The 14196-nt window shown below is 44.2% G+C and overlaps 1 long non-coding RNA gene across 3 annotated transcripts in view; it reads right to left on the bottom strand.

Moving 5' to 3' along the window:
• LOC137525142 (uncharacterized) overlaps positions 1–14196 on the bottom strand; it is a 435287-nt gene that overhangs the window by 418061 nt on the left and 3030 nt on the right. For all 3 annotated transcript variants that reach the window (XR_011022871.1, XR_011022872.1, XR_011022870.1), the window contains exon 2: positions 10712–10788. This is a non-coding gene — a long non-coding RNA (uncharacterized lncRNA). The remainder of the gene's footprint in view (positions 1–10711; positions 10789–14196) is intronic.

Genomic DNA, 14196 nt, shown 5'->3' with positions numbered 1-14196 from the left:
AGCACTTTACAGAGTACATAGTCTTATCACTGACTGTCCTCAGATGAGCTCACAGTCTAATCCTACCATAGTCATAGTCTAAGGTCCTACCATATTATTATTATGTATTTATATATCACTGGCATCTTCTGTAGCACATTACAGAGTACATAGTCATGTCACTGACTGTCCTCAGAGGAGCTCGCTATCTAATCCTACCATAGTCATAGTCTAATGTCCTACCATATTATTATGTATTTACTGTATATAGCACTGACATCTTCTGCAGCACTTTACAGAGTACATGGTCACTTCATTGACTATCCTCAGAGGAACTGGCAATCTAATTTTAACCAGGCAGATTGAGTAGGAGAACAATGCCCTCAGACTGCGAGGAGAGGGCCAGCGCATACCGCAAAGTCTGCATCTGAAATGACCAACAGCTCACATGTGCAGCTCCTCTAATAAGCTATCTGCACACTTCCCATTCAATTCAGATGCAAATCATATGCATAACTACTATTACTTACCATGCAAACAGGAAACTCAGGAACACGGGCTGGGAGCAGCTAACCTGGTAGTTACGTACTAGCAAAATTATGAAAAAGGGGGGGGGGGGGAGGTTGCGCATCCCTAAAAACATGCTGCAATTGACTGGTTAATTGCTCAGGCATGCAACACCTCTATTAGGCTCAAAATGCATGCCCTGCTTTCAAACCAAATGCTACATTTATTATACTATGGAGGAACTTTGGCTTCAACTGTAGACTGCATTAGGCCGAGACATTTTGGCAGGCTGATTGCTCGCCAATGCATCGAGGGGGATCGAGGGTCACTGTACACATGCTAGATTCTTGGCAGAGGCTCCCCCTACCAGCCACTGTGGTCAAGAACCATCTAGTGCAGTGGTCCTCAAACTAAGGCCCGCGGGCCGAATGTGGCCCCCTGAGGCTTTTTAACCGCCCCCCCCCCCCCCCCCCCCCACAAAATATATTATGGATGCGGTTAGCTACATCTTTAAATATTGGTGGTCTGCATATAGAATGAAGCCAGAAAGCAGTAATTTGCTAGTTTCCAATCAAATTCCACATCAGGTGATACTGTTGTCCAATTGGACTGAAGGTTGTCACCTTAGTATGCATCACTGTCTGGCCCGCAAAGACTTCTATGTATACTCCGGCCCCCCAGCAGTCTGAAGTATGTTGACCCGGCCCTCGACGCAAAACGTTTGGGGACCCTTGATCTAGTGTGTATACAAGGCTTTGACCTTAATGGTTTTTTTTATAATCAGTTGTGATGGATATTAAAGTGGACCTAAACTCAGAACTTCTTCTCTGCTGTAAAAGATACGCAACAACATACTAACCTTTAAAGAAAAAACATTTCTTTGTTACAGCTGATACAAGTCCAGCAATAAATTAGCAGTGTCTACTTCCTGCTTTCATGGAAGCAGACATAGGGTAACATCATGTGTTCCATGTGTTCACAAATTAGCTGCTCTGCCAAGGCAGCCTGCTGACACAGCTGAGAGATCAAATTATAGTTGTGAATAGTTACAGATGAGGGGGAATAATGCTAGATGCACACCATACAATTTTCTGTTAGATATTCCCTGCCAGATAGACTTTTTTTCCAACAAGTTGGAAAAAAATCTATCTGGCAGGTAAATCTAACAGAAAATTGTATGGTGTGTATCTAGCATGGTATGAATTCATCAAAGGCTGCTAGGTACACACCATACAATTTTCTGTTAGATTTAACTAACAGATTGATTTTTTTTCAACATGTTGGGGAAAAAAATCTATCTGGCAAAGTAAATATAACAGAAAATTGTATAATTTGTACTTAAAGAGGAACTTCAGTGAAAATAATGTAATAAAAAAGTGCTTCATTTTTATAATAATTAGGTATAAATGATTTAGTCAGTGTTTGCCCATTGTAAAAAATTTTAAATCCCTGATTTACATTCTGACATTTATTACATGGTGACATTTTACTGCTGGCAGGTGATGTAGCTGCTGCATGCTTTTTTGACAGTTGGAAACAGCTGTAAACAGCTATTTCCCACAATGCAGCAAGGTTCACAGACAGGAAACTGCCAGGAGTACCACGGTCCTCAAAGTTTCTTGTGGGACCGGTTTCACCACAATATCAGTCATACAGCGCCCCCTGATGGTCTGTTTGTGAAAAGGAATACATTTCTCATGTAAAAGGGGGTATCAGCTACTGATTGGGATAAAGTTCAATTCTTGGTCAGAGTTTCTCTTTAAGACAGGCTAAACTCTCTAAATACATACAGGGTGCATTTGACATATTATGACATTTTGTTTCAGAAGGAATTTATCTGATCCCGGTACCTTTACATGCAGCTTGGTATATGACCAATGAAAATCAACTTCAACCACATTTGATTGGTCTGTGTCCAAGCTGCATGTAATTTCCATTTAATTTGCATCTCATCCATCATCTCCATTGGATGGCAAGTGACGCCGCTACAGGCTGCAGAAGCTTGCCCTAGATGTACAGGACAGGCAGCCAGCTGCAGTCAGCGCTCCCATAATAAATACTGCTATGTAAAAATGAGATTTTATGGAGAGACACATGGCGAGAGGGGGAAGTGGCGTGTCAGCGAGGGGCCGGGCGGGATGGAAGGACGTCAAAGGTTTAAATTGTCCCACCGACTGGGGCGATGACAGCTTTAATTTGCAAAGTACAAGCATTAAAGTGATGGATGCTGCACTGTAATTCCTGCAGTGACGGCGGGGCGGCAGGTGGCGTTTGGCGGCCTGGTGTTGGCCGTTCTCTTATTTATGACTCTCTTTGGGGGGGGGGGAGATGGGCAGCGGGCCCAGTCCTGCTTCTCGCTCTGATTTATGGGCCCCGTAGCGTATGACTCATCGTGTATATACACACACACTGATCCCATTAGTGCTTCATTAATCCCACTTATCCCCAAGATTTCCTCGCTATTCCCACTTTCCCGCTATGAAATACACCTGTGGGGCTCTGTGCGGACAGCGCGGTAACCAGAGGGGGAGAGGGGCAAAGGGCCCGATACCGGGGTCCCCGATTATTCATTGATGGAGGCCTGTTGTCAGCAAGAATCTATGGACTTCCAATGAGCCAGTGTATCATTTGCCACTATTTATTAGGAGATACAGGAGGTTATAAAAGGAGTCACAAGGGGAGCAACTAAAAATGACTGGTTCATCGGCCCCTGACCCTCTGACATCCATCTCAACAATCAGCTCTCTGCTATATAAGTATTTACAGGGTCAGTCCACATAAAACACTCCCCCAAAAAACTAAAATGTATAATTCTGTACATGCAGTTCACTTCACGTTATCCATCCTACTTATAGAGGGAAAATTAACACTACTGTGGGCAGAGAAGAGGCTAACTACATCAGTTAAAGAGAAACCATGACCAAGAATTGAACTTCATCCTATATCAGTGTCATGATCGCTGCTGCAGCAGGTACTGCTGGCAGTAGTAGTGCTGCAGCTCAGGCAGTTCTGATCTCTTTCCATGCAAGCTGCATAGCTTTGTCTGCCTTTCCCTGCTGTCAGCTTGTGACTGATTATCATTCACCTGTGTGGGAATCTGCATGTCTGCTCCCATTGGATGACCTCAGTATAAAGATCTGCTTCCTGCAGGACTCCTCGGGGTATCATAGCTTCAGTTTAAGCCTGTCTTGCTGTTGCTTCAGCCCCAGATCGTGTTTCTTGTTCTAAAGATACTTTGCTGGTCTTGCATCATATATTGGTTCATTGCCAATATATATGCATACCAGCACGTTTGTTATTTTACTTGTATTCGTGTTACGTTGATACATCAGTGTCGTTGATGTATACGTACACGAACTGTTTATATCCTGTGTTCAGTTAGTCAGCTTTCCAGCACGTTTTGGTAGTTTGCGCGTATCGTGATCACCCATGCTGAGTTAGTTATCATGCTCCTGGTTCTGTTTGTGGATTGCGTTCATCTCTGCGAAGAGATAACGAATCCTTCTGAATCCTGTTCTGTTACCGTTTGTGCATTGCGTTCATCTCTGCGAAGAGATAGCGAATCCTTCTGAGTCCTGTTCCCTGTATTGCTCCAGTCCTAGTCAGTGTTCCTGCTTATGTCATATATCGGTTCATTGCCGATATATACATATGTTAGTCAGACGTTACAAATAGTTTCATTGATAGCTGTAATTGTAATACGCTAGGATAACATGCTTATTGTATATTTGTCTGTGTTACGTTCATCTATCTTGATCCTGCTATTTCCTGACTATCCTGTCCTGTCTTTGTGAGGCACACCATCGCTGCAACGCATTGGCTGCCTCATTCCAGTCTGTCTTGTTGTGGACGCTTGCTGTCACTAAGTAGCGGCTAGCTAGCAAGCGTTCATTCTGTCTACCTGTCCTGATCTCCTCAGTTCTGGTTTATGCGCTCAGCGCTACCTTGCGCTGAGACGTTATCGCGAAAGTATTGTTTGTGGCTGTCGGATCTGCACCGGCTCTGTGCGCCACAATCTCCTATTGGAGTCAGTCCTCCCCTCCACTATACTAGGGATAGCCTGTTTCCTTGTGCTAGTGTGTGTACCTCCTTCACGTCAGCTCATGCGTTGCATGCTGACTGTGGAGAATACACCACCAAGCCTAACAATCAGTAGCTGAAACCCGCTTTTACATGAGAAATCTACTCCTTTTCACAAAACAATCATCAGGGGGGAGCTGTAAGGCTGATATTGTCAAACAAAAATGACAGCGCTCACAGGCTGCAACTGGCTTATAAACCATCAAGGGGCGTGTACAGACCCCCAGGGGCTAAATACACGCCTTGAATCCAAATCAGATGCAAAATTATGCAAATTAAGTGCAAAATTATGTGCTAGTCCCTAATCTAAAATTTGAATGCAGATTGGATGCAGGCTACCACAAGTATACTTAGATCATTTTAAATAGAGAAGAGGGTGTAGGCAGCGCTTCCAAAAACAGAAGCCTGCACCTGAGTTGATTTAGCTGCAAAGTAGTGCAGAGCTCCAATGGACCATATTACACAACATGCATTCAAACAGGTACAGCAATGGAGGGCGTTAGCTTCAGCAAATAATGTGTGCACAAATCATTTCCTACTAGACTTCCCCCCTGGCTAGATAGATATACTGGGCACATACAGTGGAGGAAATAATTATTTGACCCCTCCCTTAAATAAAAGATAGCAACTGATTTGCATTTCATTGAGTGAAATAAGTTTTTGAACCCCTACCAACCATTAAGAGTTCTGGCTCCCACAGAGTGGTTAGACACTTCTACTCAATTAATCACCCTCATTAAGGACACCTGTCTTAACTAGTCACCTGTATAAAAGACACCTGTCCACAGAATCAATCAAGCAGACTCCAAACTCTCCAACATGGGAAAGACGAAAGAGTTGTCCAAGGATGTCAGAGACAAAATTGTAGACCTGCACAAGGCTGGAATGGGCTACAAAACCATTAGCAAGAAGCTGGGAGAGAAGGTGACAACTGTTGGTGCGATTGTTCGAAAATGGAAGGAGCACAAAATGACCATCAATCGACCTCGCTCTGGGGCTCCACGCAAGATCTCACCTTGTGGGGTGTCAATGGTTCTGAGAAAGGTGAAAAAGCATCCTAGAACTACACGGGAGGAGTTAGTGAATGACCTCAAATTAGCAGGGACCACAGTCACCAAGAAAACCATTGGAAACACATTACACCGCAATGGATTAAAATCCCGCAGGGCTCGCAAGTTCCCCCTGCTCAAGAAGGTACATGTGCAGGCCCGTCTGAAGTTTGCCAATGAACACCTGAATGATTCTGTGAGTGACTGGGAGAAGGTGCTGTGGTCTGATGAGACCAAAATAGAGCTCTTTGGCATTAACTCAACTCGCTGTGTTTGGAGGAAGAAAAATGCTGCCTATGACCCCAAAAACACCGTCCCCACCGTCAAGCATGGGAGTGGAAACATTTTGCTTTGAGGGTGTTTTTCTGCTAAGGGCACAGGACAACTTAATCGCATTAACGGGAAAATGGACGGAGCCATGTATCGTGAAATCCTGAACGACAACCTCCTTCCCTCTGCCAGGAAACTGAAAATGGGTCGTGGATGGGTGTTCCAGCACGACAATGACCCAAAACATACAGCAAAGGCAACAAAGGAGTGGCTCAAGAAGAAGCACATTAAGGTCATGGAGTGGCCTAGTCAGTCTCTGGACCTTAATCCAATAGAAAACCTATGGAGGGAGCTCAAGCTCAGAGTTGCACAGAGACAGCCTCGAAACCTTAGGGATTTAGAGATGATCTGCAAAGAGGAGTGGACCAACATTCCTCCTAAAATGTGTGCAAACTTGGTCATCAATTTCACTCAATGAAATGCAAATCAGTTGCTATCTTTTATTTAAGGTTATTTTTTTGATTTTCCTTTTGATGTGCTATCTGCCACTGTTAAAATAAACCTACCATTGAAATGATACTGTTCTGAGACTTTTCATTTCTTTGTCATTGGACAAACTTACAAAATCAGTGAGGGGTCAAATAATTATTTCCTCCACTGTATACCCCTTGACTACATATACTGGGCACATATACCCCTGCCTACATATACTGGGCACATATACCCCCCTGGCTACATATACTGGGCACATATACCTCTGGCTACATATACTGGGCACATATACCCCCTGACTACATATACTGGGCACATATACCCCTGCCTACATATACTGGGCACATATACCCCCAAGCTACATATACTGGGCACATATACCTCTGGCTACATATACTGGGCACATATACCTCTAGCTACATGTACTGGGCACATATACCCCTGACTACATATACTGGGGACATATACCCCCTGGATACATATACTGGGCACATATACCCCCTGACTACATATACTGGGGACATATACACCTGCCCCGCCTACATATACTGGGGACATATACACCTGCCCTGCCTACATATACTGGGCACATATACCCCTGACTACATATACTGGGCACATATACCCCCTGACTACATATACTGGGCACATATACACCTGCCTACATATACTGGGGCACATATACCCCTGGCTACATATACTGGGGCACATATAACCCTGGCTACATATACTGGGGACACATACATCCCTGGCTACATATACTGGGGACACATACCCCTGGCTACATATACTGGGCACATATACCCCTGGCTAAATATACTGGGACATATACCCCTGACTACATATACTGGCACATATACCCTTGGCTACATATACTGGGCACGTATACCCCTGGCTACATATACTGGGGACATATACCTCTGGCTACATATACTAGGCACATATACTTCTGGCTACATATACTGGGACTACTATACTCATGGCTACTTATACTGGGGACACCTATACACCTGGCTACCTATGCTGGGGGTACCTATATTGGGGGAACTGCTGTCAGATTATCTGCATTTTGGTGGAACCGCTGTTATGTATTTTGGGGGACAGCTGCCAGATTATGTGTATGTTTGGGGGACCACTGCTGCCTATTATATGTATGTTAAGTGTTACGTGTATTTTGGGTGATCCGCTGCCAGGTTTCGCGTATTTTGGGGAACTGCTTCCAAATTATGTGTATGTTGGGGGAACTGCTGCTGCCACATTGTCTATTTTGGGGGAACCACTGCCATATTATCTGTATTTTGGAGGAACTTCTACCAGATTATGTGTCGTTTTGGTGAAATGCTGTCAGATTGCATCTATTTTGGGGGGATACACTACGGCAGAGCTCAAACTTCCCCCGGCAGACCTTTTACATCACTGCTAAGGTCATGTATATTTGGCCCCACCCGTGACCACGCCCACATTATGCTTGACCACGCCCTTTTTTCAAGGTGAGTCCACTCACTTCTTTTCCCAGGACTAGACCCCTGATGTAACCTAAAGACGGTATGTTTGTTTAGGCTGGAGTTCCCCTTTAATAATGGAGACAGTGACCACCACCCAAAAAAAACACATATGCAGGAGTCACGGCTAAGTAAGTGAAGGCTAGACTCTTGCCTTAGGCCACATTTCATCTTGCTCCTTTTCTGCTAAAGCAGCACTGGGGCAGGAAAATATTAAACTGGCACACTGCGCTGGTCTGAAGGGGGAGGAGCTGCCCCATGTTGGCTATAGTTACACCATTTAGTTTGATACTGTTCAACAGGGGTGCTCGGATATCCCTTTTTAAAATCTGAATTGATTCGGATCCGGATTCCCAAATATCCAGATCCGAATCGGATATCCGAATCCGAACTTTTTGGTATCCGAGTAAATTCGGATATCCGAACCCAATATCTGTCCGGCTTCGGATATCCGGATAGAAAACCGGAAGTGACCTGAAAATGGCTTAAAATGCTTCCAAAAGTCTCTTCAAATGGTCAAAATCCCTTTCGGAGGTCTCTCTCATTTTTGCCATTGAAGGTGATTTTGGCTTCTGCTTGGCTATCACAAATAACTATCCGCCCAGATTTCAAATGGGAAATCCGAGTTTGCTCGGATAGTCTATTTGGATTTTAAAAAATATCCGAATTGCTGTTCAAAGTTCGGATAGTGGAAAAAGTTCGGATTATCTGGGTAGTTCGGATATCCGAAATCTTGCGGAGCACCACTGCTGTTCAATAAGTGCTAAGTCTTAATAAACAATTTGGCCCGCCGCCCATGACTAAGTGTGGCCACTAACTGTCCAATTTCTAGCAAAAAATTATTTGAGCGATTAGAAATTCTGATTGGATTGGTTGTAAATAATCTCAGTTGATGGGCACAATCGATTATGAACGATTATAAAAAATAGTTGTCCGATTGGATTTTTTTCAAACCAAAATTTGGATTTTGTTCTCAGTTGTGATAGATAGAAAACAAAAGACTTGATTCACAAAAAGCGTGATAACTGCTATCACGCATTCTGCCGCGTGCGTGGTTTGCGCCGTAAAGGATTACGCTGCGTGATAAACGAAGGTTTGCACCCGATCACGCCAGTGAAACATGCATGTGATCGCACGCAAACCATTGTTTACACGCGAACGTAATTCTTTACGCGCGCAGACCTGCGCATGGCAAATCGCGTGATAGCAGTTATCACGCAATTGTGAATCAAGCCCAAAGATTGATTAGTTGAGGGTGTAGTGAACGATTTTTCTTCCCATCAGAATTATATGATCGCTTGAACTATTTTTCACTAGAAATTTGGTCGTTAGTGGCCATCTTTGGACTATGTTTTAGATTTTGGCCCATTACATGATTGAGTTTGACACCCCTGGTCTAAAGTAAACATTTTGGGGAAAAAAAGTTACTCAATAGAGGGTAGCCTCTGGATGATCCAATCCTCCCCCACACCTGGTTGCCGGACCCTCTTCTTCTTTTCGGCCACTCTCCCTTCCATGTACGAGCGCCATCGCAGTGCAAAGGCACCGGTACAGCCACAGTAGCACAAAGCCACTCGTGCCAAGCATTTCTAAGCTACTACGCAGGCCATACAGGTTTCCACAGTGTGGTCTCACTCGTGGCCCTCGTCCAGAGCGCAGCTGCGAGAAGATATTTGACAAGCTCTCGTCATTTTTTGCTCAGAGGGTCCCAGTGCTGAATCGGTGAGGTCGAAGAGGATGGGGAAACCTCTGGACTGTCCAAAGGCTTCTCTCGTAAGTACCTAACTTTTTTTTTCTCACAGGCACACTTTAACCGGTTCAGCACCGCAGTCCGAAAATCTCATGCATCCGAGCAACGTTCACCTCCCATTCATTCGCCTATAACTTTATTGCAACTTATCACAATGAATTGATCTATATCTTGTTTTTTCCGCCACTAATTAGGCTTTCTTTGGGTGCTACATTTTGCTAAGAATTATTTTTTTCTAAATCTGTTTTAACAGGAAGATTAAGAAAGAAATGAAAAAAATTCATTATTTCTCAGTTTTTGGCCATTATAGTTTGAAATTAATATACGCTAGCGTAATTAAAACTCATGTATTTTATTTGCCCATCTGTCCCGCTTATTACACCATTTAAACGATGTCCCTATCACAATTTATGGTGCCGATATTTCATTTAGAAATAAAGGTGCATTTTTTCAATTTGCGTCCATCACTATTTATAAGCTTATAATTTTAAATAATATAATAACATATTCTCTTGACATGCATATTTAAAAAGTTCAGACCCTTGGGTAACTATTAATGTTGTTTTTGTTTTTTTTTAATTGTATTTTTTATTTTTATTTTTAATAAAAAAAAGTGTATGTGGGTAATTTTTGGTGTGGGAGGGAAACTTAATTTTAAATGTAAAATATATATATTTTTTTTTATTAAAAATGAATTGTGGTGCAGTTTACTATTCGGCCACAAAATGGCCACAGTGAAAAAAGTCCTAGATGCGAACGATTTCGCATCTAGGAACTTAAAAGCAGGGGAAATGTTTCCTGGGGGCAGAAATACCACGCTCTCTGGAGAGAAAGCGTCGGTATTTCTGCGGGGAAGATAGATCGGTGAATGGGAATTATATTCCCATTCACTGATCGGGGGGCTAGCGGCGGGCAGTGGGAGCGCACGCGGGGGCGCGCCCGATCGCGCGCAAGAGGCGGCGGCAGCAGCAGTGCCTATCTGGACGAGGAAGCTCGTCCAGATAGGCCGAACTGGTTAAAAAAAGGTGGGTTTTTTTTTATATTTTGCAATGAAATTCAGGTGTAATAAAGAAGCCACATACCTATAGGGATTGGCTTGTCTCTCGCTGACCATCTTGGGGAATCAGTTGACCTGCATTTGGTGCCAGAGGAGCAGCATCTGAAGAGTGAGAAGAGAAGTGGATGAGTCGATCAGCAGAGCTCAGGATGGAAATGAGATGTGCCAGCCAGGGGCGTAACTAGAAATCACTGGGCCCCCCTGCGAAACTTTGGATGGGGCCCCCCAGCTGTCATTGCTGGAGGGGGAGCGCTGATGGTAGCACGAGGTGAGGGAGGGAGGAGTAGGGCCCCCCTTCCCACTGCTATTTGTGCCTTTTGCTCCTCCTTCCTGTGCTGCCCCCTCACTTGAACCTAAAAATGGCCCTGGAAGTCCCCCGAGCCAGGCCCCCCCCCCCCCCTCAGGCTTCTCCCCTAAGGGCCCCCTGCGGCTGCATCCCTTGCAGGGGCTATTGTTACGCCCCTGGTGCCAGCACAGAGTGTTAGAACAGCACAGGGGCACCATTAGAATCCAAAAAGACACATGACACTTTGCGAGGAGGCGCTGACAGGTATTTAGCCTTACCCTGATAAAAATAGAGCTAGGAAGCTGTAACTGCCACACTATTCTAGACATTTTCCCAGGATGTCAATGTGCTCGCTACATCTGTCCTGAAGCTTTTTAAGTCACTGCCAACAGAATTCTTCTGACTGCTGGTGTAACCACTCATTTGCAGCATTAGTTGCCTCCAAAACACTCCCAACTTGTTCCACATACATATACTGTAGAGCTTTTAGCCAGAAACACTAGAAAGCTTTTTAGAGGTCTCTCATCACAGACTGTGTGGAAAAAATGCTTTGTTTATAAACTGTTGGGGGGGGTAAGCTATGTTCCACTTCTCAGTCACTATTCACAGAGGAATTATTTACTGTGTGTTTCTGCCCTGCTTACACACACACACTGCTTTTTCACAGATCATATGAGAACATATGAGAACATGAGAACAGCTTAGAAATATTTAGGTACGGAGAAGGAGCTGAAGATAAGGACCTGTACTTTTTTTCTTATTTGGATGCATCTCCCCCCATTCAGTAAACTGTTTACTTTACACTAAGAGAGAGAGAGAGAGAGAGAGAGAGAGAGAGAGAGAGAGAGAGAGAGAGAGAGAGAGAGAGAGAGAGAGAGAGAAACAAACAGAGCTGTAGCTGATGTTATTTACACACATTTGAAGCTATATTTCTGCTTTCTATGTTTTTGAACACATTTTACTCATAGTATTACACAGGGCTGTGGAGTCGGTACAAAAATCTCCGACTCCTCAGTTTATGAAACCACCGACTTCAACTCTAGGTACCCAAAATTGCTCCGACTCCTCGGTCTAATTTTTAAAAGCCATGGATTTGGTTTAAAAATCATCCGACTCCTCACTTTATTGAAACCACCGACTCCAACTCCAGGTACCCAAAATTGCTCCGACTCCTCGACTCCACAGCCCTGGTATTACAGCCAGTGAAGATTGTTTCTGTATGCTGGATGTGCTGGACACAGTCCTCCATAGTAATGCCCACAGTGAAAACTGTTCTCTGTAAATGTCATATTTTCTTCACATAAAACATGAAAATATGAAAAAAAAGCCTTTGTGTTGCTATTTGCTAGTAATCACTGGAATATATATGTGACGTTTAAAATAGTAGTTAACTTTGATAGTGGTCCTTTAATGTACCCATACACTATGCCCCATAATTTACTGGTCCGGTTGTAGTTTTCGGCTGGTTGCTCAAGCAACCGTTGCTATAGATGGATTGTAGTAAACTATGCTCACACTGTTCAGCCTATCACAATACTTTGTCCTCCGGAGGGATTTGTGATTGGAGAACTCTTCCATATGAGGTTACCTGCTGGGTCTAAACTAGGCTAGCACAAGACATCCATCCTTTGAAGCCAGGCATGGACCACAGTAAAAGACCATACTGTAGTGCTGCCATAAACCAGCATTGTACCGGGTGTTCACAGTCTAATGTGGAAGCTGAGTCTCATCAATGGCCTTGAGATTTTGTATGCCAGACTCACCATTGGGGTACAGCCATTACTGCTATTTGTAAGTATTTTATGTTTATTTAGGAAGTGAATTAACTCTATACTCATTCTGTCTTTATTCTGCTTCCCCTCGAGCAGAAACACCCTTTGGCCTATGGCTGGTTCAGACGGATGGCTGGCGGTTAATTTAGCTGATCCTGAGAGCTTCTCTGCTACTGCGCAGAAAAGCGCTTGGCATCAGTTCCCGGTGTTGCGTTTTGAGCCATATAGGGCAGTGTTTCTCAACTTTTTCGACCAAAGTACCCCCTATCGCAATTCAGTTCCAGCCAAGCACCCCCTGAATTATGATTAATATGCTTTGACAAAGTTTAAGCATGCAACCATTATTTTAGTATAGACAGTATAGTTGCCCCCAGTATAGGTTAGCTAGGTAGGTGCCTCCAGTATAGGTAGCCAGTATAATTGCCACCCAGTATAGTTGCAACCCAGTATAGGTTAGCTAGATAGGTGCCTCCAGTATAGATAGCCAGTATAGTTGGCACCCAGTATAGGTAGCCAGTATAGTTGCTACCCAGTATAGGTAGCCAGGTAGGTGCCTCCAGTATAGGTAGAAAGTATAGTTACTACCACCCAGTATAGGTAGCCAGTATAATTGCCACCCAGTATAGTTGCCACCCAGTATAGGTTAGCTAGATAGGTGCCTCCAGTATTGGTAGCCAGTATAGTTGCCACTCAGTATAGGTTAGCAAGACAGATGCCTCCAGTATAGGCAGCCAGGAGTAGGTAAGGCGGCGGGGGGGGAGTCAGGCATAGTGCAGTAACTCACCTTCTGGGATCCCCCACGGCCTCTTTCTACTTCCTCTGCCAGGCGTCCCTCGCGCTAGTATCAGCACTCCCTGTGATATGCGGTTACGTCATCACAGGGGATGCTGTTACCAACATGAGGGAGTCCTGGAAGAGGAAGTAGAAAGAGGCTGCGCTATACCAGACACCCTGCTATTCCACATGACGCCCGGGAGGTCACCCAGTCCCCCACCTATAGAAACTGGCAAAGCGTACCCCAGGCTTTGGATTCCCCCCATGGGGTACGCGAACCATGTGTTGAGAAACACTGCTAGAGGGGATTTGGAACAGCCGAGCGCAACCACCACTGGATGCTACACGCAGCATCTCAAGAATTTCGATCGACCCTGATGTTTGCGCATTGAGATAAACGCTGCCATTCATCTCAATATGGGGCACGTTCAATCTGAAACATCCCTAATTTTTCTAGGTGACATTTGTGGTTACATTATGGAGCTCTAGGGTCCTAAATGTGATACAATGACAAACACTATCCAACAGGTGGCAGTAGAAAAGCATTGGAACCTGACAAAAATAGCCACGAGCCATCCATCTGAAGAACACCAGCCCTAAGATTCGGAACACTTTGCAGTTTATGCAAATTTTAACTACTTCTGTGGTGTCTTGTAAATACAAAACTATTTAGTAGGC

The sequence above is a fragment of the Hyperolius riggenbachi genome, chromosome 7 (assembly GCF_040937935.1).
Source record: "Hyperolius riggenbachi isolate aHypRig1 chromosome 7, aHypRig1.pri, whole genome shotgun sequence".
In the NCBI taxonomy this organism is placed as follows: domain Eukaryota; kingdom Metazoa; phylum Chordata; class Amphibia; order Anura; family Hyperoliidae; genus Hyperolius; species Hyperolius riggenbachi.
This window is presented reverse-complemented; position numbering and strand designations above follow the sequence as displayed.